A 27,930-nucleotide genomic window follows, 5' to 3' on the forward strand; every position below is an offset into this window, starting at 1 on the left:
TCATCGAACACGGAGCCAGACCACTCTAGAAAATGACGGTCCGTCGTGGGAAACAAATCGAAAGACATTAGCGTGCTTTCAAGAAAGAAAAAAATGCAATCTTAATCACCGTGTTTCTGCTGCGCCACATCTCAGCGTCTTGGTCACCGACCCGAAATTTTGTAATCTCTAACGCACGTTTCAGTTCATTACTGGATTGCGAACGTGCTTTGGTGAAGCTATAACTCTTGATACTTAAGCCCGCTGCACATAGGTACTACACCTCTCAACAAAACAAAATGGTCCGCACTTTCATCTTCTAATGCGCTCGTATTTCGCCTTCTTCGTTCTTTAATACTGCAGTCTTACTTTTTGTTTTATGGCTGATGTTGCCATATAGTCTTGGTTGAAGGCGCGCTTGACCGTGTTTCACAACGCAGCAATATCCAGGATACCATCTAGCTGTTCGCAATTTTCTCCTGCATTTTTCAACTTCGGTGATTCCTTCTGGGACCGGGATATAGATGTTTGCTGCTTGGTGAATGTAACGATGACGAATGCTTTATTGTTGCCTCCATCCGGTAACCCCCCAGCATTAGGCTTCTCATGTGTGACTTCGTTCCTTTTCTCTCTCTATCTTGCCTCCCCCCCCCTTCTTTTTCTTCTAAGTGCAGTAACATAATTCTGGGAATACGGTGGCTTGAAGGGATAAACCATGGACTGATTAGCATCATTTCACTTTCACTTACATTTCAAGTCATGTATTGTACAAGGCACCATGTTCTTGTTATCTAAGAGTATTTTATTTGATGATCTGCTATCTTCTCTTACATTATATAATTTCTGTTCAGGTTGAGCTTCAGTGATATCATGTATGTACATAGAAGCTGGGCAGCATACGTGCGACGATTTCCAGCTGTTTTGTGTCTGGTTTCCGGGCCTCATGTCAAACTGCAGACCGCAGGCTTCAGTCCTAAAAAAAAACATTCCAAGATCGTTTACGAAAAACAAACATGAACTTAATTCACTTGAAAATGCATGCGACAGACAGAGACGATAAACTTCAAGAAGATCTCCGTTTTGTTCGGTAAATGAACTCAATTTCAGATGTACGGGTTCTTCAAGACGGCACACCAAAATATTAGTAAAAGCACATGATTACATTCCGTCCTCGGCACAGCAGATGCGACCGTGGTGGACCGAAATCGAATTCCTGGTATCGTATTGTTCTATAGACTTTTGCAGCGAGAGCTTCATTGGGGGGAGGGGGAGGGAGGGAGGGAGTGGGGGCAGGGTGGTCGCCGCAGGGCGCTTTGGACTGTTGCTATAACGATATTTAAATATAAGCAAACATCCATATTGAGAGGTTTGGTGGCTCGTCATCACAGATCTCGTTCCAGTATTCACCTATTTTAACCCCGGACTCCGAGCTACGCTAATCGCGGCATACTTGGCAGTGCCATTTTCCTTGCTCTGCGATAAGGAACCATGCGCGTCAGCTCATTCCACCGATGTCTACTGGGTTGAGGTATTGGGCGCTGGTGCATGTAATATTTTGTTTTCTTCTTTCAGTGTACTTCGCTATCTGCGTTAATATTATCTACAGTCATAGAGAACGTTGCCGCAGGCTTGGTTGACTTCGCGAAAAAGTTTCCGCTGACACTCTGCTGAATCTTTCCATCGAATAGACGAGGTGCTCCCAACACCCATCCATCGAGGCGCTCCAACCATTTCGACCTTATCGTCATTGCATTACCTTAAGAAACTAATTGCGGGTATATACAACGGCACCGTCGATGTGAGTTTTCTGATAGTGCGATTTGACGCTGTGGCAATGCCAGGATGCAAAATCATCGGTTGTTCGTTGAACATGTGTAGTAGCACGCACATGTAGTGACGTTTATGGCGTCGTTGTGTCTGCCATTAATCTATCTAGTTTGGTAATCATAAGCTGCTACTTGTACGTGCATGCGAATTCATTTACCTTAAAGGCCAACTGGAACAAGATTTTACTTCCGCTACATTCCTTAAAACTAGTGGTACGTACCACTAAAGCAACATTGGCAAAGCTGCAGGGCTGATAATTATCTAATTTTCATATTGGCAGCCTAATAGTACCTAAGCAGACGATGTATGCACCTGGCAGTTGGAAGAGGGGGGGGGGGGTCGAGCGAGGTGACATTGTGCCAGCGCGTCGTCTCCGAGATGTTTCCGCCCACGGCTGCACCTCGGAGTCTCCGAGGTCATGCTGAAGAGCCGCGCGTTCTTAGTTATGCGTCACTTCCGACGCGCGGTAATGGCGGCCGTTTTTTTCACTTCCAGTGTCAGAAACGCCTGCTTCACGGTGGTCTATTTCTGCAAGGTTTCTTGACGCGCCCACTCGTATTTCGAACCTAATATTTTGTATGGAGGTTTTTCTGTTGGTTGTTTCTGTTTTAGACCATACAGTATCTTTAAGTCACCTGTGGCAGGTAGCGTTATAGTAGTCCTAGAGCAAGCTAACTCGAAGCGGCGGACTTTACGCGCACGAGAAATGAAAATGCATAATCGACCAATTCGTAAAAAAATCAATTATTAACTTTTAAGTTAATTAGGTTACGGTACATACTGAAATTTACGAATTGTAACCGCGGAGTATGCAAGGTATATCCACTTGAAACTACTTAAGGATCACACTCGTTTCGAGATATGCGGCGTGAAACTTGCGCTAAAATTTTACGTTTGTTCCGCCTAGTTTTTTGTTTGTTCGTTTGTTAACGAACAGCCGCTCTACGCACTGAAGCACAGAAGTAACCGGAACACCCATGTATTTTGTCGCGCACTTTGGTAATGAATATATCGAAACTGGTGCCATCCTGAATATTCGTTCCGAGTGGGTACGCCTTGCGAACTCACCGGCTGCAATTCCTAATTGCAATATGTGCAGGAACGTAATTGATAAAAAACTTAATTAGTCGAACATGCATTTTGATTTGTCGTGCAAGTAATGTCCTCCACTTTGAGCAGTTCAACCCAACTCAGTCGAACTAGAGTTATGCTGTATTTCACAGTTGATTAAAAAGACAAAAAAAAAATTCAGTATGGTCTGATAAACATCCGCCGCATCACACTGCGTCTACATGGTTCGCCTACAAAAACACGTGGTATATCCACACTATCGGAAACTAGGCGTTTTACGTGGCTGAATATGTCGTTGCAGTTGGCCTATAGTAAGGAGCATGAAAGGAAGGAATTGAACATGTGCCCTATGAAGAGATTCATTGATACGTCCAGAAGGTTGTCCTGCTAAAACTGTACATCATGGTACTTGTTGGTGCGACGTCGTGACAAATCGTAGTGCAGAAACACACACATACGTCGAATAGAAGACAACAGTGTTATGGAGGCTTTTAGTTGTCCTTTTGTGTCCGTCTTGGTGTGTCCCACTGCTATGCCAATTGTCATGCTCTGTTGATAGGGGTTAGGATCGTGGTTCTTTATTCCCATTATTTTTCATTTTTCTACCTGAAGTATGCTCTGCCTACTGTTAACGTCTCTGCGAATGTTTCCTTTCTTCATTGCTGGTTTCTTTTGATGTCTAGTTTCTTGTTGTGGTTTCGATTTCCTTGTGTGGCAAATCCCCTTCGTGGGTATGAGTCATGTACTGAAAAAACAACGAGGGCATAGCCCCGCAGATAAGGTGTTCAAATTTAGTGGTCTTAACTTGTCTGTCTTCTCTCATCATGCATCTTGCATTTGCATTAATTGCATTGTACGCAATTGTACAAGTGAATTTGGCACGCAATGACCGCAAACACCGACTGTTTTCTAAATCTGGTCACGTGCCGGGCCTGTTACCATTGGCCTGTTACCATTTCGTTTAAGCATAAACGCTAGAAGCATTACTTATGGTTCATTAACAAATGTTTACATGAACCTGGAGCAAACGCCATCTTCCACTATGCTCTGGTGCAAATTTAACGATCTTGACATGAGGAACACCAGAACGGGCACATTTTCAGTGTGTTATGGCTGTTCGAGAAAGAAGCCAATCCGAAGACCCCGCATAGCAACTTTCTGGATTGCACGGCGTCACTTTTCACCCCAGATGTACCTGCAAGGCGCTTTATCCAAGGAACTAAAGCACCCCGAGAGAACTTGGTCACTCGTTTCTTTGGAATCTTTCTTTTGCCGGCAACGATGCCAAGGCGCCTGCTAATATCTCCCGGGAGGACTGAGTAGCCGTGTAGAAGCGCGTTCGCCTGTCGTTGCAGCGCAGACCTAAAGTTCGATCGCAATTACGCCAATTGCCGACCACCCCGGCGCTGGCTTAATAACACGGGAGGTCATATACGTTGGCTCTGAGCCAAGTCGTTCTGTTCCAGGGGGCGTTCGATAATTTGAGTTTGGGATTTCCAGCACCGTGAAGTCGTTTGCCGGCAAAACACAGTCACAAACCTCAATTTCGACAATGGACTCCGTACACCTCTACCAAATTCACTTGCCTCATTATAAACTTCCGTTTGTGCGCTTAAAAATGTTAGCAAGCCTATTTTCATCAACCCAGGGGTGCTCTAATGGACGATTCTTTCGATTAAGTTCGAGTTCGATTAAGTTCCACGGTTATTTATCGTGCAAATCTATAGAAGTGAAAATTCAAAAGGTGTCTTAGACAACCTGTAAAATTCACAAGAAACACCCCTAGACTTTACACTTTACTGCAGCACACTTGGCGGGTTTGACTAGACGCTACACCGGCCAAACTTCACATGGAAGCCTTTAGGCCGCACACTGTCAAAATTTTATTAGAGCTAGCTTGCTAGCAATGTCGTCTTGCCCGTTACGTCGTTCCTGTCCTCGTGCTTTACCATCTCTAGGCACCTGTCGTTTAAGGTATATATGCGTCTCCCATCACACACTGTGATAGAAATAAAGTTTATTTTTATCTGCATATGATGACTCTTATGCAGCGACTATCGCCAAGCTTTTTTGCACAGTTTGATTTGATTTTCGACGTGGAAAGTTGAAAAAAGTAGGTAAAAAGTGACAGATTGAAATTGGGATTGGTTTTGTAATCAATCCGGGGATGTCGGTTATTACGAGCTCTATTCAGCGATTCTCCTTGGTAAGGGTTAAACAGGCTGTTCACAATTTCTTAGGTTGGCGAATCGTTGGCGTGTTGCTGCTCGACGAAGTCATTACGAAATTGCTTTGCGCCAGTCAAGGGAGCCGCTTGAAATACCCTCTGCTCATGCTCCAGAAAAATAGCTTTACCTGAAAAACAAAACCAATACGGTTTCTTGTTCCTCTGCTGTAAGTCTTGATAGCTCGCTGGCTTAGTTTGCGCCATTTTTCTTGTTGCTTTTAAGCTTTAGTTCATCACCATTGCCGTTCGTCTTTTCAATCACGTGCTGTGCTGAACAGGAACAGGAAGGAAATCAAGGCGACAACGTTTGTAGAGCGAGCTTCTGTATTCGTACGCTGAAAATTGTCCGATATACCGGCACATTTTGTGAGACGGTTTAGCACCTAGTAGGAATGTAATAGAGAATATGGTTCAGATTACGTGCTGTTTGATGTTTCTGCAGTAAGCCTGCTGTGCTGATTTTTTTTTCTTCACACCAAGTTAAGGAAACTGAGGCACCGCAATGACTGACGAAAGCAAAAAGGTGAAGTGTCGCGACGCAGTTTTCTGATTCACTTTGGCGGCATGGCGAAAACACTGTCCTGATGCACTGACGGGGCATCATTTAGTATCATCCCCAATTGAAGCGCGAACAGTTTATTGCGTCTTTCCATTTTTATATTCCCCTGCCTTTGTAAGAGCGGCCTAATTCGGACTCCGAAACGTAAATTTTGGGCTACTTCCCGCTTAAACACTCACCACAGAGCGATTACGCATCGCACTTTCCTGTGATTACGCATAGTAGGTGTTCCGATCACGTATTTGCTCGTCGCCTTTGATTTAGTGCTTGTGGTACGCGTACTTGAAGCAATCACAAAGGCCACGAACGTCAATAGTTGTACCTAATCTCCATAACGAGCGATTTGAGAGTATTCAAAAGATGCAGGTGGCGTAAATAGTGAGGCGTGGGCAGGAAAGTATGAGGGACAGAATACCTGTCGTCCAAATTGAGAGCGGAGCTCTTCAGCCAACTGGTGTCGCATTTAGTAGTAGTGTGCAAGCGGTAACTAACACTGATAAAGCCGGTTAGTCGTACGATACTATCGATGATTAGATTTAGGTTACTTAACGAACTTAATTACTGAATCGAGGGCGCAAATTTGATAGAAAAGTAATAATTGTGTTTCAAAACACCCGATTCAGTAGTTTCTCAGTGTGCCATGCCTCGCGTAATTTTTTTTTTTTCCCGCGTTATGAAGAAAATTTGCGAAACATGGAAATAGCCGCACGATTTCGTGTCTCCGCGCGCCGTGACTCCATTGGTCCCAGGCGTTACTCATAAGAATTAATTTTGCTCAATGCCTTTGTCCTCCTCCTCAATGCCACTGCGCAGTATAGATTGGATTCGTGCTTCACGCGGAAAAAGGCCGCCCTCAGTTCGCGGTGACCGATGCCGAAACCAGTGGTGCCGAAACCGCCCCGTGGCCGCCGGGCCATGCCTGGCGACGGCGGCCACGTGGGCTCCAAAGAAAGTTATGGCACTTTACGCGTCAAAACCACGATAGAATTATGAGGCACGTCTTAGTGGGGGGCTTAGGAATGATTTGGACCACCTGGGGTTCTTTAACGTATACCTGAATCCAAGTACACGGGTCTTTTCGCATTTGGCCCCCATCGAAATACGGCCGCCGTGGCCGGGATTCGATCGCGTGACCTCGTGCTTAGCAGCCCAGCACAATAGCCACTAAGCAGCCACGGCGGATCACGTGGGCTCTACGCGGGCGGTGGGGCCCGGATGGATTGTGCTGGCAGGATGTCAATAGGAGTTAAAAACGGACGGGGAAGTTGGACGAAGACGCGAAGTCCGACTTCGCTCACCGCCGCCACCCGTGTTCAATGAACTAGTGCGCTGTACTGCAATTCGCAGTTGACAAACGGATACGCTAACCGCTGTTACAGCTCGCCTCAAGGATGAACATGCGTGTGACGCTACCAAGTCAATATCCCCAGTATCCCCAGAGTGACGTATTATAGTGCGAATGCTCAGTTGAGTTTCTCTTCCAAGCCTCCCCCATCTTTATGACAAGAACGAAGAAACTATTATTATGAAAAGTTTACTGAGAGAAAGCACATATACACAGATACGATACAAGGTGGAGCTAAAACAGACGACACGCAAGCGACTCGGAGCAATTCTTTCACCTGGGTTTTACCACCTCCATGCTGTGTCGGTGTCTGTTGCGCTAAAGCAACTTCACGTACAGTGAGTGCTAAATAGACAAACGCTGTCTTTCGAAGATAGTGGATGTCAGTGCGACAGGGCAAATATGCAGTTGATGCGAGTAAGAACAAAAGAAAAAGAATGACGCTCCAAATGGGGGAAAAAAAAAATCTAATCACCGTCGAGCCGTTGGTCAACCGCAGCGGGCTCTCGCGCGCGGCTCGTTCCTCTGGGGATTGGGGAAGACGTCGACGAAAAGGCTGCCGTCAGAATCGAAGGCAACCGGCGCGAGAAAACACCACTATGGGGGAATCCACAAGAGACTCGTGACGTCAAAGCAAGTGCGACTGCGGCGCTTGTTTTTTGCCTAAAGGAAATATGAGCGCTCAGCTTTGCGTAATCTCCTCCCCCCCCTTTTTTTCTTTGATTGTGACTCACAGGCGCCGCTGCTTCACAGGCGTGACCAGACACGGCGCCCCAGTATACCTGCGGCCAGACAAAGAAGGAAAGAAACCAAGCAAGAAAGAGAGAGAAAGACAGAAACAAGGTGCTTCTCGAAGCGGCATCCACGTCACCGTCGTCTAAGACTGCCAGCGAGCGAGGAATCTTCTTGGAATGACGGTGATACGGGAGCTTCACCCTACATATAGTTGGTGTTTCCGGCTAACTCAGTGGTTTTCGGAAGGTGCCGTTTCCCCAAGACAGCAGTGGTGAACGGAAGCGAGACGATAAGTTCCGTATCCTCGCTTGCAGAATTTTGCGAGAGTGAGCCGGTAGATGTATACCCGGGCAAGTACCGAAGCAGTGCGGCGTTTGTTCGGGGAGACACGAAGCATCGTGCCTGAATTTTTCGAGATAGTGCTTCTTCCACTCGTTTGTTTTCAGAAGGTTCTTACTTTTTTGTTGTTGTTCCTTTGTGTGATCGTGTACGCCTAGGGAATGCTACGGTACCGTCTTGAGTTTGCAGAAGCATGGCTTGCGCTATATAGCGTTCTGCTTTCCGCTGCTGGCACGGGCCTTGGGCGCACGCATGCAACAAACACATTATCGTCCATGGTGAGCTGCTGTGCGTATTCACTGGCATTAGTGGAAAAGACTCTAAAAAAATCGCCGTTCCACCCGAAAGGCGAACTACCGATGGCGATAGCAAATTAGTAGATAGCTGCACGAAGTAAGCATAGCAGTTTTATCGGCCGTATAAACTTGTTAACATTCGCTTACTAACTAAATTAACAATGATAGAATATGTAAGTGTGACTCAACGAGGACGTAGAATGAAACATACACAGAGAGACAGTGCTGTCTTTGTGTGTCTGCTTCTTTCTACGTCCTTGTTCAGTCGCGCTTACACATTACATCATCGATCGAACGGTGGTCTGCCGCAAGGTCACGTCAACATTTTTTTTTTGTTTTACCTTGGTTACGATATAGTAACTGAAGGACATTCCTGGCTTTATAAGAAAAAGATTGTGGTTTTTTTTTTTTGCGTAGAACACTTTCACATTTAATTTCCAGTAATATATGTGAGCGTGCGTTCAGACGGCAACTGGTGTTTTAATTTTCTTTGAGTTGCTTTTTTTTTAGCCTCTCGGTGGTGCGCCATACGACAAGTAATCAAGGAGGTTCTCTTGGTGTAGGCTGCGACTCTAATAGGATTTCGGTTCGCCGGGGCTGAGCTTCTTAGGGTGGACGAGTGCGATGAGAGTTCCGTCCACACATCCCACGACTTCCAGAACCTTGCCGCGGCCATGGATGCGTTCCACGACTGCGGCTTTCTCCTGCACCGTGGGTGGGTGGGTGGGTGGGCAGGGTGGGCGGGATGTTACCTATACTTGTTTATTTTGCCTCAACCGAATTGGCCCAGACGGCGACAGTAATGATGCGACTGGGTGACGGTTGGGACAACGCAATCGCTTCGTCGTTTCAGACGCACTTCTGAAAGCAACGCGGAAAAAAAGAGCATACATAAAAAAGAAAACGCCGCGCGCACAGCCTTTTCGTCGCAATGTCAACGCCACTAAATCTTGTGGTCCGAGATATTCTAGCCATTGCGCTGTGTCTTCGGAGAGCCTAAAATGTCTTCGGAACTTTCGTTCGCTCATGTAGGAAGCGCCGCACCGATGCCTGTCGTCACGTCGTTGGCTTTCGCCAACGCTCGCTTTCAACACAGCAAAGGAGCGGACGTTGGCGCCTACGTCTCGTCGCGCCGGCCACAGTGGGACTAGCAGACGGCCACCGCGGTTGCCCTAGCAACCCTCGAGACCATAGATACGTTCGATTCGCCTGCACCACCTGAACCAGTTCACGGGGTGCTGCACCCTGCCATTCGTTTCAATGGTGCTGCAATGGCGCCCGCTCAACCACGACGTTCGTTTCAAAAGGTGCAGGAAAGGTACAGGGTTGGTTCAGGATTTTGCTGCCCCCACTCCATTGTCGGTGCCGATTTGGTGCAGGCGTACAGGTGCGAAGCAGCGGCGCACCACACGGGCGCGAGCACCGTCAGAACGCTGCCTACGCACGCCTGATGTGTCTACGGAAGTGTGGTGTCTATTTACCCCCCAGAAGCCGATCATACCTGCAGATCATACCTGCAGACTAATGTGCAGCTCCGTGCGTATTACTCTGATGTAACATAGCGGCTACACCGTGTCTACACTTAATTTTGCATTCGTTTGAAGTGTCTCGCTGGGCATGCACCTCAGGAGTCGAGCTGCAAAATTTCTGAATTGCTCGCGACGCCGTGAACCGGTTCACAGTGGTGCAGGCGAATCGAACACCCCGCAGGGGCGTCTGCGTCAGCAGGCGTTTGGTGTGTTGCGACACCACGTACCCGAGCACACGAGGGTTGGTCCCTCCCGCAGTCTTTCCTCTCTCTCCATCATTTTCTCCCCACAACCATTTTCCCGTGCAGTGTTGTTGAGGTGTCCTCCTGTGAGAGACAGTTACGGCACTGCACTTATCTCCTTCATTCTCTTTAATATCACTTTACACACACGCAATCGAACGGAACCCATGCTCGCGGACATGCGCGACCCTCGAGCGAACCACTCGTGCGGTTCCGCTCGTAGCAGACGACGGGTTCGCTTTCGATATGATTGACAGCCTGTGTGACGACAACAAAATTTGTAGTAACGGCCACCAGGGATGACGAGATCGGACTGGAGCCCAGTGGCGTTCGTGCGAGCGAGCCGGTTCCGAAGCAAAGCGTTACAGAATACGGCCCCCTGATTACATCAAGCAGGCTATCGGGGCCTCCATGTCGCCCCCTCCATTTCCAAGGGGACGCCAGTGGAAATCATCATGATAAAAAAATAACCAGCTTTAATATTAAAATATAGTTAGCTCGAGCAAGATAGGTGACTATTTGCCGCCGCCCAATTTGTATAGAGATGCTACTAGAAATTATCGCTGATATTTTCTGTGTCCTTTTGTTGCGTCTTCGGTCGCTGCCGCAAGAGAAGTAGTAGCCCAGAGAAGTTATTAAAAAAATTTAAATTATGGGGTTTTGCGTGCCAAAACCACTTTCTGATTGTGAGGCACGTCGTAGTGGAGGACTCCGGGAATTTCGACCACCTGGGGTTCCTTAACATGTACCTAAATCAAAGTACACGGGTGTTTTCGCATTTCGCCCCCATCGAAATGCGGCCGCTGTGGCCGGGATTCGATCCCACGACCTCGTGCTCAGCAGCCTAACACCATAGCCACTGAGCAACCACGGCGGGTCCCAGAGAACTTATGCTCTTGGAAAATGTTTTCGAGGCCAGAAGCTAACTGACGAATATAAAAGAAGCACGACGATTGATTTCTAGATGACCTTTCATGCGATCATGTTATCTCGAGATCTGCGAGAGAAAGAAAACCTTACCTAAATATTGAAAAAATAAAGATGCGTTGGTTTCGAACGTACAACGGCCGGGGGTCGTGGCGTGCCCTTGTAATCCAGCTGCTCGGAGGCCGGTGCTAGAGGACGGGTTGAGACTGGGAATTCTGCCCCGCGTTTGGCCCATGTCGATCGGGTGTCCGCGCTAAGCTGGGCGTCGATATGGCGACCCCAGGGGAGCCCGGTGGTGGCCAGGTCGCCTAAGGAGGAGCGAACCGGCCCAGGGCGGAAACGCAGCAGACAAGAGCTCCCGCGCGCAGCAGTAGTGGGATAGCACCTGTGAGTGTGGCCGCTTGGGGCAGCTCAGTCGATACGTTCGGACCTAGTGCTTTTTTTTTCTTTATTCCAGCTTCACGAAAGAAATGTTTTCTGAAATGATTTGTCTCACATTCGCCAGCAGCAGCTGTGAATCAGCACTGGGCGCTTCACGCATAGGGTGCCCGTGCTTTCTCCTTCTTCTTCTTTTTTTTTTTTCTTTAATTCACTTCTAGTCTCAGGCACAAATGATTTTGCCGTGCGTTTTTCTTGTTTTTGCTGTTGTAGTATTTGGTGGTAGTTTCGTAGTTAGTTGTAGTAGTAGTTGTAGTAGTAGTCAAACGATGACAGTGTGACCACTATGAATTTCTTTCCATATTATGTTCCTATTTTGACTACTTTGATAAACGAACCACCAGTTATGCTTCCTCGTCATTCTTCTTCTTCTGTCTTAATTCATTCGTTCGATCACAATGCAGTAGAGGCAAAGGTACTGCCGAATGAAATCGATAAAACTTGCCGACGGCATAACTCTGATGGCGGGGAGTCGTTGAGTTTCCCTGCAATCAGGCCTCTCGGAGGCCGGTAGTATAACACAGGTCGGGACTGCGAGTTGCATCTCGTTTTGCCGTACGTTGACTCGGTGTCCACGGCAAGCAGGACGTTGGTCGAGTGGGTCCAGATGAACCACGTAGTGGTCGGGATGCCTAAAGCAGAGCGGCTTGACTCTCAACGATAGTATTTTCAGCTATTACAAAAAAAAAAAAAAAAAAAAGACGCGCAGCGCCACAAGAGGCGGAGTTTAATGACTGGAAAATGTAGAGAGGTCGGCCGGACCATGGAGCATCTGGCCTGCTACTCCACGTAAGGGAAGGGGAAGAAGGGAAGAAAAAGGGTCACAATGGGGGATGACGATGGGAGGAACGAGGGGAAGGACACGTTGCATAACTGGTATCACAAGCGTGAGTCCAGGCCCGTGTCGCCTAAGAAACGTGAAAGAGCACGCACTGTCTCTATCGTCTGCCAACTCTGTGGCCATGCGCCTAGCAAGAGGTCCTCCGACAGTGGCCACATCTGCAATGGATCAGAATGCAGTCGTATTGGTGGCTATATCTCCCAAGATAAAACTGCTTCAATAGTCTTCTACAAGCTGTAGAATATCACAAGTAGGGTCATTTGAGATTTTACATTAAGTTTATTTATTTACGTATTTGGAAACGACAACGTCCTTTGTGAGTGCAAGCGTTATACAATGGAGACTCGTGACTAATTGGGACGCAAAACCAATTTATAGCCGCAGGGTTTGACGGGATTTGCATGAAATAGGCCCATTGCCATGAATAATTCAGCCTTAATTAAAAATAATAATAAAATTAAAAGAGGGGTGTGTTTGTCTGGTATACGTCTGTGCTCAGGGCTCCGGCAAGGGCTTTCAAAATTTGTATTTTTATTGTTTGGGTAAGTAAGAGGAGCGCGGCACCCTTACCGCCCCCCCCCCCCTTTTTTTTTTTTTTACCGGCACACGAAGTGTCTGGTGCTGAAAATGAACGACACTTTGCTGAGTACTGAGCAAAAGGACCTTGCCTTTTAGAAAATGACCCGATCTAGAAATGTGAGTCAGATCGATTATGGGAACCTTGTTGTCGATGGCTTCTTGGCTTCCTCCATTTGGTGACAGTGCCATTTTTCCCCCTTGATATATTTTGCTTCTTTCTACTTCCTTTCCAAGTAAAGACGAATTAAGATTGCCGTGAGTTAAGACTCACGCTTCGACGTTAGAAGGATTCTGGACCATCAATAAATAAGAGCAAAGGAGTTCACTTCGACTTCTGTAAATCGTGCAGCAAAACGGCGCAACTGGAGGAGCTGTATATACGTTAATCCGCTTTTCTAGGATGAGAACTTTCTTGAGGAGTTCAGTTTCGCTTCATCTCCTCCATATTTCATTTGGACTTGAGAACTTCTCGCTTTGTCAGCCAACACCTCCCAAGGTGCTGATTCGAAGCCGAAGTGTGTGAAAATATAGGAGCTTTTGCACCTGCTGAAGTGTAAAATCTCTTTTTTTTTTGCGTCGTGCAACTGCTTATATTCTTATGCTTCCTAGGCTAGTATTATCTCTATGCCATTTCGTGCATCATTTTAAGTCTTTGTTGGGAAGCTTTCTTTGTGAACTAAAGCTAAAAATTAATCTCTTAAGGAAGCTGCTTTCAATTTTGCCGCTGAATATGCGTGGTTGGGTCGATAAAGCAATCGTTTTATTTCTTTAAAGATTGTGTAAGCTGACACTTAGCCCTCCACGCTTGAGGTAATTTATTAGTGTGCTCCAATATTACCCCGAGAGGCCCAATAGACAACGAAAAGAACAGAGGCCATCTTTAGTATAGTTCTAATTATGACGAAGCCAGCGACGAAGACGGCTTCTCGACGGCAGCCATTGAAGTAAAAAAAAAAAAAAAAAAAACCTATGCAGACAACTTTGCTATTTAGAGAAGATGGCGGCTGAGCGTCCATACTTGAAAGGCCGGCTAAAGGTTCACTTGCACGCAAGAAACCGTAGCCGGGGTTTCTTTAGCACCTGAAGTAAGCCACGTTGTGCTTTCCGTGAGTTGGCACGCGCATGCCGAAATAAAATGGAACTAGGGTTAATATTTGATTTCCTTGTAATTAGTTTTTCTTTCGTATACATCAGGGGCTGTCGAATCGTCGAGTTGTGTTCCAAAATGCGCTCCAGCAGTAAGGCTAACGGCAGTGTTCCTAGCCGTGATAGCAGACTAATTCCAATGCTGGCCAGAACTGAAACACGCCCCACAGACCTGAATTCGAGCGTTTCTGGGGCCTAGCACGAGGTCGCACGTAGACGGGAGCGAAATGGAAAAACACCTGCGCACCTAGATTCAGGTGCACGTTAAAGCACTCCAGGGGGCCGAAATTAACCGGGAGTCTCCCCACCACGGCGTGCTTTTCAGATCAGGTCGTGCTTTTAGCACGTAAAGTCCCATAATTCAATTAATTTAGTAAGCGCTTCTAGGGGGCAACCATTTTCTTTTGCGGGCGACTGCTGGAACTGATGGAGCGAAATGTCGGCGTCGAAAACGTTCAGCCTGTTCTTGTCGCATGCTCACCACGAGTATTTGCTCGTCATGTCTGTGTCGTCAGCCACTGCTCCCTCAAGCCCACAGGCCCCTTGCGGGCAGCGCCAGAGCCTTCTAGGCAGCGCAAAGCCGATGCGTTTCGCAATCCATGACGTTATGCTAGCTCGCGCGACTGCCATAAAGTCTCATGGGGGTGCTCGCAGAGAAGCCGCGGTGATTTTTACGTCACCACTTTCGTCATGCCGGGCTTGGCAATGGAAATTTCTGTCCGAGTAGTATGAGTCTTAAAGCGGAGTGCACAGGTCTGCTTTCTAGGAGGCGTTGGTAGCGCCGGCAGCTGACGAAGGGAGAGAGAGATTTATTTACAGAAAGGCAGAGGTCGGCCTGAGCTGTCGCTTGCTCTGGCCCGTGAGTTGGGCCATTTTTGGTCTCCTTTCCTCTGCTGTCGTATGAATGCTAGCTGCAAAGTGATTCGATGTATACCATGTGTCACGTGACTGATTTGTCCGCGATTACACTGGGGAAAAGGGACGGGAAGGAAAAGGACTGATGAATGATGATGGTGGTATGAGGAAGGGATACGTATATACAAGTTCACAGAAATGTGGCATCTCTGAAGCCGTCCGTCCAGCCCAGCGGCTTGGAGAAAGGCTACAGCGAAATTTGTTATCAGGGCTGCGGCTGTTTGCATTATAGGCCAAGGACCTGAAACAACTCGTCTGATATCGGCCTCTTATCGACGTTTGCAACGGGAGAGACCAGTTGCTGTCGTTCTGGCACGTGCGCGGGACACACGCAGAATATATGATCAAGTGTTTCTGGTACCTTACAGTATTCACAATTTTGGCTAGTATCACTGCAACCTATCAGATATGCATAAGGGTTGGTGAATGCGACACCAAGGCGAATTCGGTGCACTATGCTTGTTTGGCTTATTTCGAGCTTGTCCAGAGTAAGCGCGCTTGTTTTAAACGGGTGTTCTATATGTAAAAGATTCGGATATATAACGCCGAACAACCTGGATCGTTCTTTATATTTTGTCAGTGTGTCCTGTTACGGGACTATCCATCTTATATAGAGTTGTAGCTCGGCACTGGACGGACTTGCATGATTTGAAGTTTCTTGATTGTTCTCGCCAATTCCGGCAGCCAAAGAGGCCTGTCTCACCAAGTTACACCTGTGTATAATGCTGTACCTTCTCGTAATTGCTACGTCGCCAGCGATTAATCTGGAATATATGGGAATTCATGCCTGAATAGCTGACGAACCCGGCCCGTGAGATCAGATTTGACAACCGGCGGCCGTGCTCAGCTTTATTACAGTTGCGCTTGAGATGTCTTTCTGGGAATGAGTTCGCCCTCTAAAGAGATAAAAAAAAAATATTCAGTTGATTTACGTGTCCAAACCACGATTTGATTGCGGGAAACACCGTAATTGGGGAGTCCGTATGAATTTTACCCCCTCCCCCTCTCCTCCCATTTCTTTAAAGTTTACCTAAGTTGAAGTACACGAGCGTTTGTTACATTTCGAACCACGCATATAGACAACCACGCAGGCCCTACATGTGGCGCAATGAAGTTACTGAAATAAGTGAATTATTCAGGGTAAAATAAGTAGAAAAATCGTAAAGTACGACTTACACACAACCTATTCCCCGTGTTTATTAGACAGCCGCTTTTTATCCCCTTTGCTCTATGACGTCACAGCCTGCGCACATGAGTGTTGAGTCAGATCAGAGAACCGATAACACTACAGCGTCGGATTGTAATTTGAATATACGAGAAAACTTAATTCTCTTACGCGGAAACTCGAACACAAACCAAACAAAGCTCGCCTTCGCGCATAGCGTTCGCCGCCAGCGTTTCCCGGTGAAGATTGCGGTAGCCATCACAATTGCGGTTACACAAGCTGTCGTTGCTGGCAAGCGCCAGAAGCACTCGAGTATCTTCGAAAGTTATTGCGTTCCACTCTTAAAGGCACAGCTTAAGCGTCTTACAAATTTTTAACCCTCGTCCTCGACCACAACAGTGAAACGCCGGAGGCACTTGCACTTTTGGCGGTATTTAGTTCTTCCCCGTTACTACGACCTGACAATACATGTCACCCTACGTACACTTAAATGTTGTTCGGTTATACGTATTGCTATTTTCTTCACCATTCCTGAGATGCATACTAATTTTCCTTATTCGTTCAGCTGCAGAGGAGAGCTTACTACATTTTTCGTCTCCTTTCCTCTGCTGTCGTATGAATGCTAGCTGCAAAGTGATTCGATGTATACCATGTGTCACGTGACTGATTTGTCCGCGATTACGTCCGTCGTATGAAGCCAGCTTATTGCCTAAATGGAGACTTCGAAGACGCTCACTCGCAACTACTCCATGCCTTGAAACAGCCTGCAGAGCAATTACACGTTGCACTTTGTTGTAATTATAGGTACAAACCAATCCTGAAAACTGTACCGCCCTCGGGATCGGTCAGCACTTTTAGACTCGACTATCTCTAAGATTTCTCAATATATTTGGTTGGGTAAGGTCACACTACCGGTTCCGGTTTTAGGCGTGCGAATGTTTGAGCGAGCGCGTCTGAGTTTCGTTCGGGCCTTTTTGCGCTGATTATAGATTACTGCTGCGTACGTAGCTCTACACCAACTTGGTGTGCCTTTTTCGTCACAAGCCCAATTTTCAAGTGTATTCCGTTGTCCTACGTGCACTAGAAGGCCTCATATTGTTCAATTTGATAAGCTGAAAATCGTCAGAAGCCCAGATCCCACAAACCCCAAATCGACCTGAAGTCTCGAAAGGAGACTTTGTCTTCAAAAATGTCTTTACAAGCTTCATTTAGTAGCATAACCGTGGAAGGAGCCCCCACCACGGGTATACTACACACTCGTACACCTTTACTTGAAAACTATCATGACGCAGTCTCAGCATCCGCGTGTTTCATTTATCGCTTTTTCAATGGTTGCTGGCAGTTAGCAACAGCATCGGCTTTTAGAAAAGCGCCTGGCTGCATTTGTGTTCACCCAAGGAGCGATGAGTAAAGACATTTATACGGGGCGATCGCAGCTGCCGCGTTTTGCAACATTTGCCCGCGAAACACCGTTTCACATCCCTCATCATAATGCAGCTTGCACATTCTATAACGACGATGTGAAACGTGCACGGATTTACCAAAACATCTGTCCAAAATACCGGGTGTGTGACTTCCTGAGACGCGCAGGTGAGCATATAAGTTTGTTGATACATAGCTGATACACAAATGCGATCGCCGCGGCGAGTACCGAACCCGCGACCACGACCACTGCAGTGCAACGCCATAGCCACTGGGTTACAGCGATGGGTCGCCAGAAGACCCTGATCTACTTCGTTATGCAGTGCCAGCAACAAGAACAGGGAGCTCTTTCGCTACCAGTGGGAACGTGCGTCGTGTCGAAGGAAAGTCCCTCGTCACCGATATTCTCGGTCACCAGTGGCCTGCACCACGGAGATCGATGATTCGATCTCAAGGCTGTCGTTTACTCGATGACATAGGATGCTGTTGCGACCCAAGCGCCATCAGTACCGGCTGCATATGGTCGTCAGAAGCACGTGGCTTGTAGCCGTAGTTCGTAACTTCTATTCTTGCGCCAACTTCCCGTCATCTACGCCACCCCCCTCCAAACGTAGCTTGTTCCACGGTGGCCCGTGCACAAAGAAGGTGGCGTCTTCAGCCGAATTCCCCCGACGGCAATAGCGTCCCGCTCTTAAGAGCGCTCTTTGACGAATGCCGTCACGGCGTCCATCTTGCTCGCTTTGGCCGTCCGCTCATTACGTCGCGAGCGAGCGTCGTTGCCCACTAACAGCCAGTCGTCAATCACACGGCGTCCGCTATGTATGTCAGAAGAAGCCTCTGACACGAGACGAGACGACGCGCTCAGTAACCTGCCGCTTATGCGGCTCGCCCTCGCCTCCCACGCTTCTGTCGGGCGCCACCGCTTCCTTTATTATCTTTTCGATGCCGCTCTAAGGCTTCGCTCCGATCGTTAGATGGGAGCGGGCCGAGCTCCGTACTTTTGACGGGCAGTCTCCATCTTGCCCCGGCTGCCATCTGTTTTCTTTACATCGTGGCTATACCTCGATGGTTTTCCAGCCTTGTGTTTTAATTCGTATGAAGGCTTGGGACAATGTGCTTGTGCATTGCTTATTTACATTGCTTCACTGTCGATCGCGAACTTTGAATAATAAACGTCGTTCAGAGTTTGCGGGTGTTCGCTCGGAGAGGTCGTGGTTCGTGTGAATTTCGTGCCTCGATGCCCTGGGGCGGCTTGCAGGAACATGCAATAACGCAAATAATAACGAATTTAAAACACATTCTTACATGTTCGGTAGACAACGCCTAGTCCACACAAGAACGCGTTCTTCAATTCGTTATTATTTTCGTTAATAAATGTTCGTGCAAGCCGCCCCAACATTGAGCGCACTGACGGGTGGGCTCACGTACCAGTTTATGCATAGCGCAAGTAGTGGGCCGTTTACTGGCTGAACGCAACGCAGCGGCTATAAAAGACGACTTAGCAGATGGCTTCGGATTAAACTTGACCACCAAGGGCTCTAGTTTTTGATTACAGTCTAATCCAGAATCGACCACCGCGTCCAGTAGTCGAACCGAAGAGCGCATCGGGCAAATTTAAGGCGTATTTTCCCAAAATATAGGGCTACGAAGCTGCTAATGCTCTATGGACAGGTAATTTACAGTTATGGTTCCCTAGGTAAATACGCAGTTTCTGTAATCTGTCACTGCTAACCAAGGAAGCTGAAAACCGTAGGCTAATGAGACAACCTGTCACGAATCTGCGGACCATGCACTGAGCGGTTGGAGGGAAACGTGAAAGCGTCACGTTACAAAATAGAAAGCGGAGGTGCGTGGATTAACTATCCGGCTCGAGTGATTGGCTGATTGACTGATTGATTGACAGACTCATTGATTGGTTAGTTTATGGGGTTTGACGCCCTCAAAGCAACGCTTTAAGAAGCGAATGCAACTAAGTGTTTGTATTTCTCTGTGGGCGGCATGTACATCTAGTCAAGCATGTATAAGGGCTTTTTGTCTACGCCCCGAAGCTTCCTGGTGATGTGAATAAAGGTTTGATTTAATTTGATCGCGGAGGTTATGAGTGGTGCAGTAGTCGAGAGCTCCAGCTTATTTATTTGATTGAATTAGTGAGCACAAATAAATTCTCCTATGTTGTCCTTGGTGTGCTTGTTTGTAGGCTTCTCATGATAATTAATAAAAGATAGGGCACCTCCGTTAACCCCCTTTCTTCTCGTGTGTGTACGTGTGCGCGTGTGTGTGTGCGTGTGTGTGTGTGTGTGCGTGTGTGTGTGTGTGTGTGTGTGTGTGTGTGTGTGTGTGTGTGTGTGTGTGTGTGTGTGTGTGTGTGTGTGTGTGTGTGTGTGTGTGTGTGTGTGTGTGTGTGTGTGTGTATCGCAAACACACACACACACAACCTGTCGTCAATAAGATTGCGTCTTATTGCATTAATGCATCATTCTTTACCCTGCTCCTATCGCTTTTGTTTACCCTTCCTCTTTCGAGACATTGTGAATTACCTAAGAAGTAAGAAAGCATATGTTATTGGTTTAACATATCTCACAGTCTCCTAGGGTAGGAGGCCACGATTGTCCAGTACAATACATCGCATGAATGTTCTTGCGACCAACCTCCGTACCTTTCTTCTAATTGAACTTTGCTCTCTCTCGCTTTCCGTGAAAAAAAAAAGGCAAGCTAGCTCCTTTGTTTTGTTTTGAAAGGTGAAAGTTTGACCTTCGCATTTCGCGAAGAAGGGAGCCAAGAATAGCAGCCAAGGGGCAACGGCATCTGCGTGGCGACAACGGCTTCCGGAGGGTAGCGTACCCATTTCCTTGTCCTCGGCCCGTCTGCCTATATCCTTGCTTATACGACCTGCATGCCCCCTACGCATCGCGTGGGACGAATCGAGCCTATAAAGGAAACTGGCTCCCATTACGGGCATGGCGAGTTATCTCTGCTGGCCGGCGATTGCTGCCGCAGTGTCCTGCTCCCATCGCGTAACCCGCAATGCGCGCACCGATCTCTGTATCGTAACTTCCGTGCAGTCGTGCATTGCAAGTCAGCGATACCTTGACGATGCTCTCAATCTCGTTTCACATGTGTTCCACTTACGCAGGTGAGACAGTTTGGAAGTAAGTTCAACTTACTTTCACACACTGTGGAACGAGATTAAGGTGTTCCACCTACGTAATGAAACTTACGGGGAACGAGATTAGGAGATAGAGCGTAGTAGCAGGGACAAGAAGCTCCACCGTTCGAAGGAGGAGCCGGTGGTCAAGGACATTAGTTCCACATAGGTTCTGCGTAGTAAGGGCCGATTTACGCTCGAGCCGCCCATCGCCGCAAGCCGCACCGCACGCTTGCGGTCGCGCGAAAAATCGCACGTATCCAGCACTTGTGCACAAATTTCGGTTTACAATGTGTAAGGTATACACTGTGCACACAGTGTAAATGGTAATTTGTGCACAAGTGCTGGATACGTGCAATTTTTCGCGCGACCGCAAGCGTGCGGTGCGGCTTGCGGCGATGGGCGGCTCGAGCGTAAATCGGCCCTAAATGAAACACTTATTATTATGGTTAACATATCTTCTGGAATCGATGTGGGAGATAATCAGTCAGGCTATGAGGGTACGCACTCCTATCCTGTTTAAACATAATGCCCATGCTGGTGGACGTCGGCTTTCTGATATTAAGGCAGAAATGATAAGATAAAGAAAACCCGCCTCCATTTCTGCCTGTGAAATTGGATGTTCAGCGAAATTATTGCCGACGTTAGATAAGCACAACCGACGTTGGATAAGGAGAACCACCCTAGCTGACGTCAGACTACGTCGTTACACAAGCAGCACCACGACGAGCGACGTACGTCACACGCGCGCGCACGTGCAGCATACATCCTCATTATTCTAGGCCCTCCGCCAAGTGGAAGTACGTTATTGATCTAAACGAATGCTTAAAAGCAAATTGCGTCAGAAAATGCTTTAAGTATGACTTACACACAAGCTGCAGACATGGTAGCGGCGGATTGTAACTCGAATATACGAGAAAACGTAATTCTGTTACGCGGAAACTCAAAACACATAGCACTTTTCCGTCCTCGGAGGGGTTTCTGACATGAAAGTGTTTGCGTCATGAAAGGGTTTGTCACTTGGAAGGGTTTCTCACATGAAGGCAAAACGTCACATATTATGCCACATGGAAGGAAATGTTTTACTTACATGAACAAAGATGAATTGTCTATTAACCCTCGCGCTGCAACCTACTGCAACCTTGTTAGCTCACAAGGTAGAGCGACAGCGCCGGACAGGCGTCGGTTCTGGGTGCGAATATCAGACCAAGACGAATTTCTCTTCAAATGTGAAGGTTTCTTTCTGAGAAACTCATATTTGTTTCCATTGTAGTTTCCTGTTACAGTCGGGTGGATGACAGTTTTCGTATTTCGTGAACTGTTCTCTACGTTGCGTGCTTCTACAGGACTCGTTTGCCATATGCATAGCGCTGCACCGAACTCGCGATACGCAGATTAGTCCCGTAGCGACCGGCCCTGAAACGGGAGCCACGTACTGAGCTCCGAATGCAGAAAAAAAAAAGAAAAAAAAAACACAACATCGTAGATAAGGCACCGCGTTGCGTATACGCTTAGAAACGCTGGCTGCTGCAATTCAACGCGAAGACATCGGAAGGAAGCCGTTCTGCCCACATGCTTAGCCTATGTGAGAAACAATGAAGAAAGAAAAATAGCTACAGCAACAGCCCTACTCGGCCATTCTTCGCGGCAACTGACCTTGTAGAAAGTTCGTTATCTCTTCAGTTTGTGCCGCTATTTCCTCTCGGATGCGAGCGTGAGGCAAAAGATAAAGACGTGAGGGTATCGTAAAATGCTGCTGCAAGTGTGTTCGCGTGAAGTTTGTGTTCCCGGGCCCCCGTGGTCTTAATGAGCCAATAGATAGCTTGGGAACCAGGATGGTCGTATTGCAGAGTAACTGCTCCAAGGCACCCTGCGGCAGAGCACAGTCACTGGCTGATCTCTGATAAGAAAAAGAATACCGTGGCATTGAGTTTCCTGCCGAATCTAGCTTTCTTCTAGCTTGCTTTTTACTTCAACGAAATGATTACCTCGTAAGATTACGCCACCTGTCATATTGCCTGAGATTCGACTATATAGCAAGCTTGTGCATTGGCGCTCTCATGCGATACGAAATAATACTGTACACGTCCGATAGCGCACATGATGCCGTACGTCTGAAGATGTGTGCCTCTTGGTCGCCAAAGTAGGCACGGAACAAGCTGCAGCCGAATAACTATCAAAGCGTTTCCCATTTTATTTCAATGTTGTCGAGCGCTGAGGGTAAATCAGGCATTCGATGAGTTCTTGCTCTACCTTCCTCATAACGAAAATTCAGTATAAGAGGTGGAGGTAGGAAAGGGAGTGTTACAATAACTGAGAATCACCTAGATAATACTTATCCACTACTGCGCAGAGCATCTTTAGTATGTGCTAAGCATTACTTTAAGAACTGGGGCGTAGATATTTCTTCTTGCGTATAATGGCAGAGCGTTCAAATTACCGGGGCTTCAAAGCAGAACGACGTGCTATTTCTCGAAAAAAAAAAAAAGGATCGATTAACGAGAGACTAGTAACTCTTATGATTGTTCCGACCACGGGTAATTTTAATGTTTCGAGCCTGACCGACCTCTGAAACTGAAAGTGCGCGAAATTCGAAAGTTAGTTATGAGACGTGGAAAAGGGGGGGGGGGGGGGGGGGGTCGCGTTATTAGTGCTGCGTAGGGCCGCGCGCTCATCAAAATTTACATCCAGCCATGCAGACTAGTGGTATACGCCGACTCGTAGCCGAGGACGCTCAAAATCCCGGACGCATACGGTGTCGGAGCGCCTTGGAAAGTTTAATCATTCGCGCCTCCACTCACAGATTGCATGCCAAGGCCTATGTGTTCGCGGAATCCTCGATGCTGGCTAGTCTCGACGCAGGCTGCGCGCGTCGGGACGCGCCAGTTCGTGTAATTGCGCCCCTGGGCGCAGACGTAATTAGTCGGGTCGCGGTGGCGTGAAAATTCACTTCGGTTTCTCCTCGGCATAACTCAGCTCGGGTATCTATCTACCCTAGCTAGCACCGTCGTGGTTATGCTCGACCGAGTTCAACCGTGGGTGTACGGTTTTAGTCTGCGCGCTGGCGACGGTGGGTTCAACTACACTGTGGTTCACTTACAGCAATTGCAAAAGTAGCAGTGCAAAAGTAGCAAGGACAGGTTTCATGATTAGCGTGTGAAAGATCGATGTAATGTTCGATACGCCGGCAATTAAGTGGGCATGAGTTTGCGCTAGCAGCGATGGGTTCGATTGCAGAGTTAACTTGCAACAATTTATTCGGAACTGAGACCGCAAAAGCGTATGGGGAGCTTTCGGAATGAATATGTCATAGGTCAATGTAATGTTCGATAGCCTGACGAGTGAATTCGAGTTTGTGATTGTTTCTTAGCCTCTTGAAGCTTTGGAAGGACACGCTTGTGTAGGCCAGTCATAGAGTCGCTGGGTGACCCCGGTGACTAAAGGGAAATTTCGAGATCGCTAAAGATAAGCAGCGCCGTATGAAAGACACCGATAAATCAATACTGCCGCATTACCGTTATCCTCGAAAAGTGCTTACAACCATGGAACTGTACCATATACTAACAGTGGGGCTGATACAGAACATAAGAACCTTGGGGAATGAACTAACGACCCCACAACCAGAGACAGAAGGAAACATGGTACTTGCAACGTTGAGAGACTGCACGATAGCAGTATGTATTAGGAAATGAAACGGGGGCCACTGGTATTCGGCTTTATATTAAAGCGAACTAGCGGAATTCGGCAGCTCGTGTTAAACCGTAGAGCGGATAACTGGCGTTTCTATTCGAGTTTGAACTTTCAGGGTCGGACTAGGAAGCGCAGTCAAGGACAGCTGAGACTTGGGTGTTTGCGATCAGTTCAGGGGGATTCGCAAGTACTGGACGCCAGAAGTAGGGGTTATCGCAGGTCGATGGCCAAGGACCTTCGTCCTGAGTTAGTGACAAAGTAGGTTGAAAGCTAAATTTGTTCCTGAAGTAAGCTGAAATGCTCAAGTAGCACAAAGGGACCCAAGTAGACTCTGCAGTTTGTGCCGGCCGTTTGAAAATCACGTACGTAACATTAATTTGCACGAAGCTCTAATGTTCCTAGACATATGTGTATGTTCGCATGTTTATGAAAATATGTTTACTAAATGTTGCGAGACATGTAATGCATTGTTACTTTGGCTAACGCTTCCTACATCCTACAGTTTACAATGGCTGCTTTGTTTCTGTAACTATAAACCGATTTATGCTTTCGGTTGTGTTTCTTTTCTCATTCCTCAGTGGTGTATGCTTTCTTTCTTAGTGGCTGATATCGAGCAATCGTTACGCCAGCATAAGCGTGTCTTTATTTCACACCGAAGCTCTATAAGGCTAGGGTTTCACGTATTTTTCGTGTTTGTGCGTCATCAATAAAGAAAGTTGAGCGTGGGCCGATCCCGGAGATTGCGCAATACCCGGCCCACCCGCGGTGGAAGTGAAGCAGGCTTGAAGCTTTACAACGTGCCACCTGCCGGTCCGGCAGATGCCAACGGACATAACATCTTTCTTCCCTCTTTAAAGAATGATTGTCGTTAACAGAACAGAATACATACAAAGCTTGCGCACGCAATAAATTTGCTTGTATGTTGAGTGGGCCACGTGTCGCCCATTGGGGTTTAGTACCCGAGTGCTACGGCGCAGGTCACGGGGGGCCTGTGTGTGTCCCGCTGGTCCCTAAACGGTATCGCGGCACACAGTGTGACCAGATGACTCAGCGTATACGTCCGCAGCACTGCTAGATTGGGCACCGCTGGTATCAAAAAGTGGCGTATGCGAAGCGCCAGCAGGCGCAGCAGAGTCAACATTATACTGTTAGGTGATACAATAACCAGGTCTTGCAGTTGTGATCACATGCGAGAGCTCGGGAGTTGTCGGCTCGTCAAGCTGTTGTGGTAATAAGCGTGCGTTGTCATGGGCTGAAGGACAAAACCAGTCACAAAAGACAAGAGAGGTTCACACCACTACGACTGTCTTTTGCGACTGGTTTTTTTCTTCAACTATGTACCAACCGGCCCCGATTCCAACCCTTCTGTTGTCATGGTGTCTTATCCATTCAGGGCCATCTGGCAGCCGTAACGTCGTCGTGAATCCCTGGTCGGACTGTACTGCAGCTGGTATTCAGGTAGGACCAGGCCTGAAATCTCGGTCGTATGCTGTTGCTACGGCTGCCGTTGCTACAGGTCTGACCAATTTCGTATTCCTTCGCATGCTCTTGTCCCGCTGTTTGGACAGCGCACTGGCGTTCGCGAATCCGGTAGTAGCAGGTGCAGCGCTGTTTTCAACTTCAGGCCCGTGAGAAGTTCGGTCAGGCTACAGCCCGTCGCCTTGTGTGGCGTTGTTCGGCAGCACAGCTGTGTGCTTGCGATTTGTGTGTGTAGGTTGCCGGACTCTGCTCTCTTGAGGTTTGGCTCGATTGTCTGTACTGCTCGCTCCGTTACTCCGTTGGACGCTGGGTAGTATGGGGAACTAGCATCCGCTGAATACCATTCTTCTGCAAGAAATTCTTGTATTTATCGCTCGCGAATGTCGGTTCATTATCAGATACTATCACACCATGGGAAGCCTTGTGCGGCGAACTTCTTCCATAGGCAGTCAATCGTAACTGCTGGTGATGTGGTGGATACTGGAAACACTTGAATCCATTTTGAATGTAAGTCTACAGCTATTACTAATTAGCTCTTCGTCAAAGGTCCGGCAAAACGTACATGTAGCCGGGACCATAGCCTCTCCGGAAACGGCCGCAGCCTGACGGGTGCCAGTTTGTGGGCTCGCTGGTTCTCTTGGCGAGTTCGGCACTGCGGCTGCACTGCTGCCGCAACATCACCGAACACCGCTGGCTACCAGACGTGGCTCTGTGCAACATCTTTCATTTGTGAAAATTCCGAATGTCCTTCATGCAACAACCGCTGTACTTAAACTTGCAAAGACGGGGGATGACAAATGTATGATTTCAAACAATGTTCTGTAGGTATGGCATGTACGCTTCGGCCCTCCGACCGCCGAAACATAAGCAAATAAACATTACTTTTTGTATGTGCGCTCGTCCTTTACATACATACATACATACATACATACATACATACATACATACATACATACATACATACATACATACATACATACATACATACATACATACATACATACATACATACATACATACATACATACATACATACATACATACACACACACACACACACACACACACACACACACACACACACACACACACACACACACACACACACACACACACACACACGCACGCACGCACATACAGTTAGATATATCTTTTCTCTACCTGTACCATTTTACTGGCTTCTCACACTTCACACACATACACCTTTATATGAATTTGACATTTCTGCTGCTAATGTATTTAGAAATGAAAGGTTCGTTGAGGTATCATTTGAACAAGTAAGAGACGACTCGAGTTCACCTTGTCGAGGAGGTGTAGCGTCGAAGTCTAACACCTGAGTGGAGGAGATGGGCCTGTAACATCGGATCGGTCTCGCCACCCGCTCGGCCATGTCCTGCGGCTTTGCATCGCATACTGGGAAACCTGAACTTGCTATTGGAAATTTATTCAGTCGGAGTTTTATGTGAGAGAGGAGAGAGATATAACTTTACTGTCGCTCGGCGGATTAATGAGCTGGTGGCCTCAGCTTCGGCAACCTCTGTCAGCGTACTTGACGGCAGATAAGATGTGCACTTCCAGGTACTCTTGCTGCGGAGAACTTTAGTTTCTTACCGCAGAACTCAAGCGAAGAAAAACAAAAGCAACGCATTGTCACTCCTGTTCTCAGTCCTGAAAGGCTTCGAGCCATTCGACGCTTGTATTCTGCTGGACCTTTTGTGACGACGCTGTTGCGCCCGACAGCTCATTGTGTGGGAACCGAACAAAGCCCGCTGTCTCGCGTTACACCTGTAGTAGGAATTTCGACCTCGGAAACTAGGATTTGGCCACGACAGTGGGGTCCTGTCTCTTTTATGTTCGAAAGAGCACAAATGGAGCTTACAAAGAGCAGAAACAGAGTGCTTTCTGTACCGGCAAGAATAAGAGAAATATGAGCGGAGTCCATGCCCGATAGGATCTGGCGCTCATGTCGCGGGGACATAGAAGCAGTGAATCCGGTTCGGCCAAGCTAGCTTCTGTTACCTTGAAACCTTACTC

The 27,930-nt window shown here is 47.5% G+C and overlaps 1 long non-coding RNA gene across 1 annotated transcript in view; it reads right to left on the reverse strand.

Annotated features, from left to right (window-relative positions):
- Positions 1-684: 684 nt before the first annotated feature.
- LOC129386877 (uncharacterized) overlaps positions 685-27,930 on the reverse strand; it is a 113,022-nt gene continuing 85,776 nt past the window's right edge. The window contains exon 3 of the long non-coding RNA XR_008614176.2: positions 685-952. This is a non-coding gene — a long non-coding RNA (uncharacterized lncRNA). The remainder of the gene's footprint in view (positions 953-27,930) is intronic.

Source organism: Dermacentor andersoni, chromosome 11 (assembly GCF_023375885.2).
Source record: "Dermacentor andersoni chromosome 11, qqDerAnde1_hic_scaffold, whole genome shotgun sequence".
NCBI classification, from domain to species: domain Eukaryota; kingdom Metazoa; phylum Arthropoda; class Arachnida; order Ixodida; family Ixodidae; genus Dermacentor; species Dermacentor andersoni.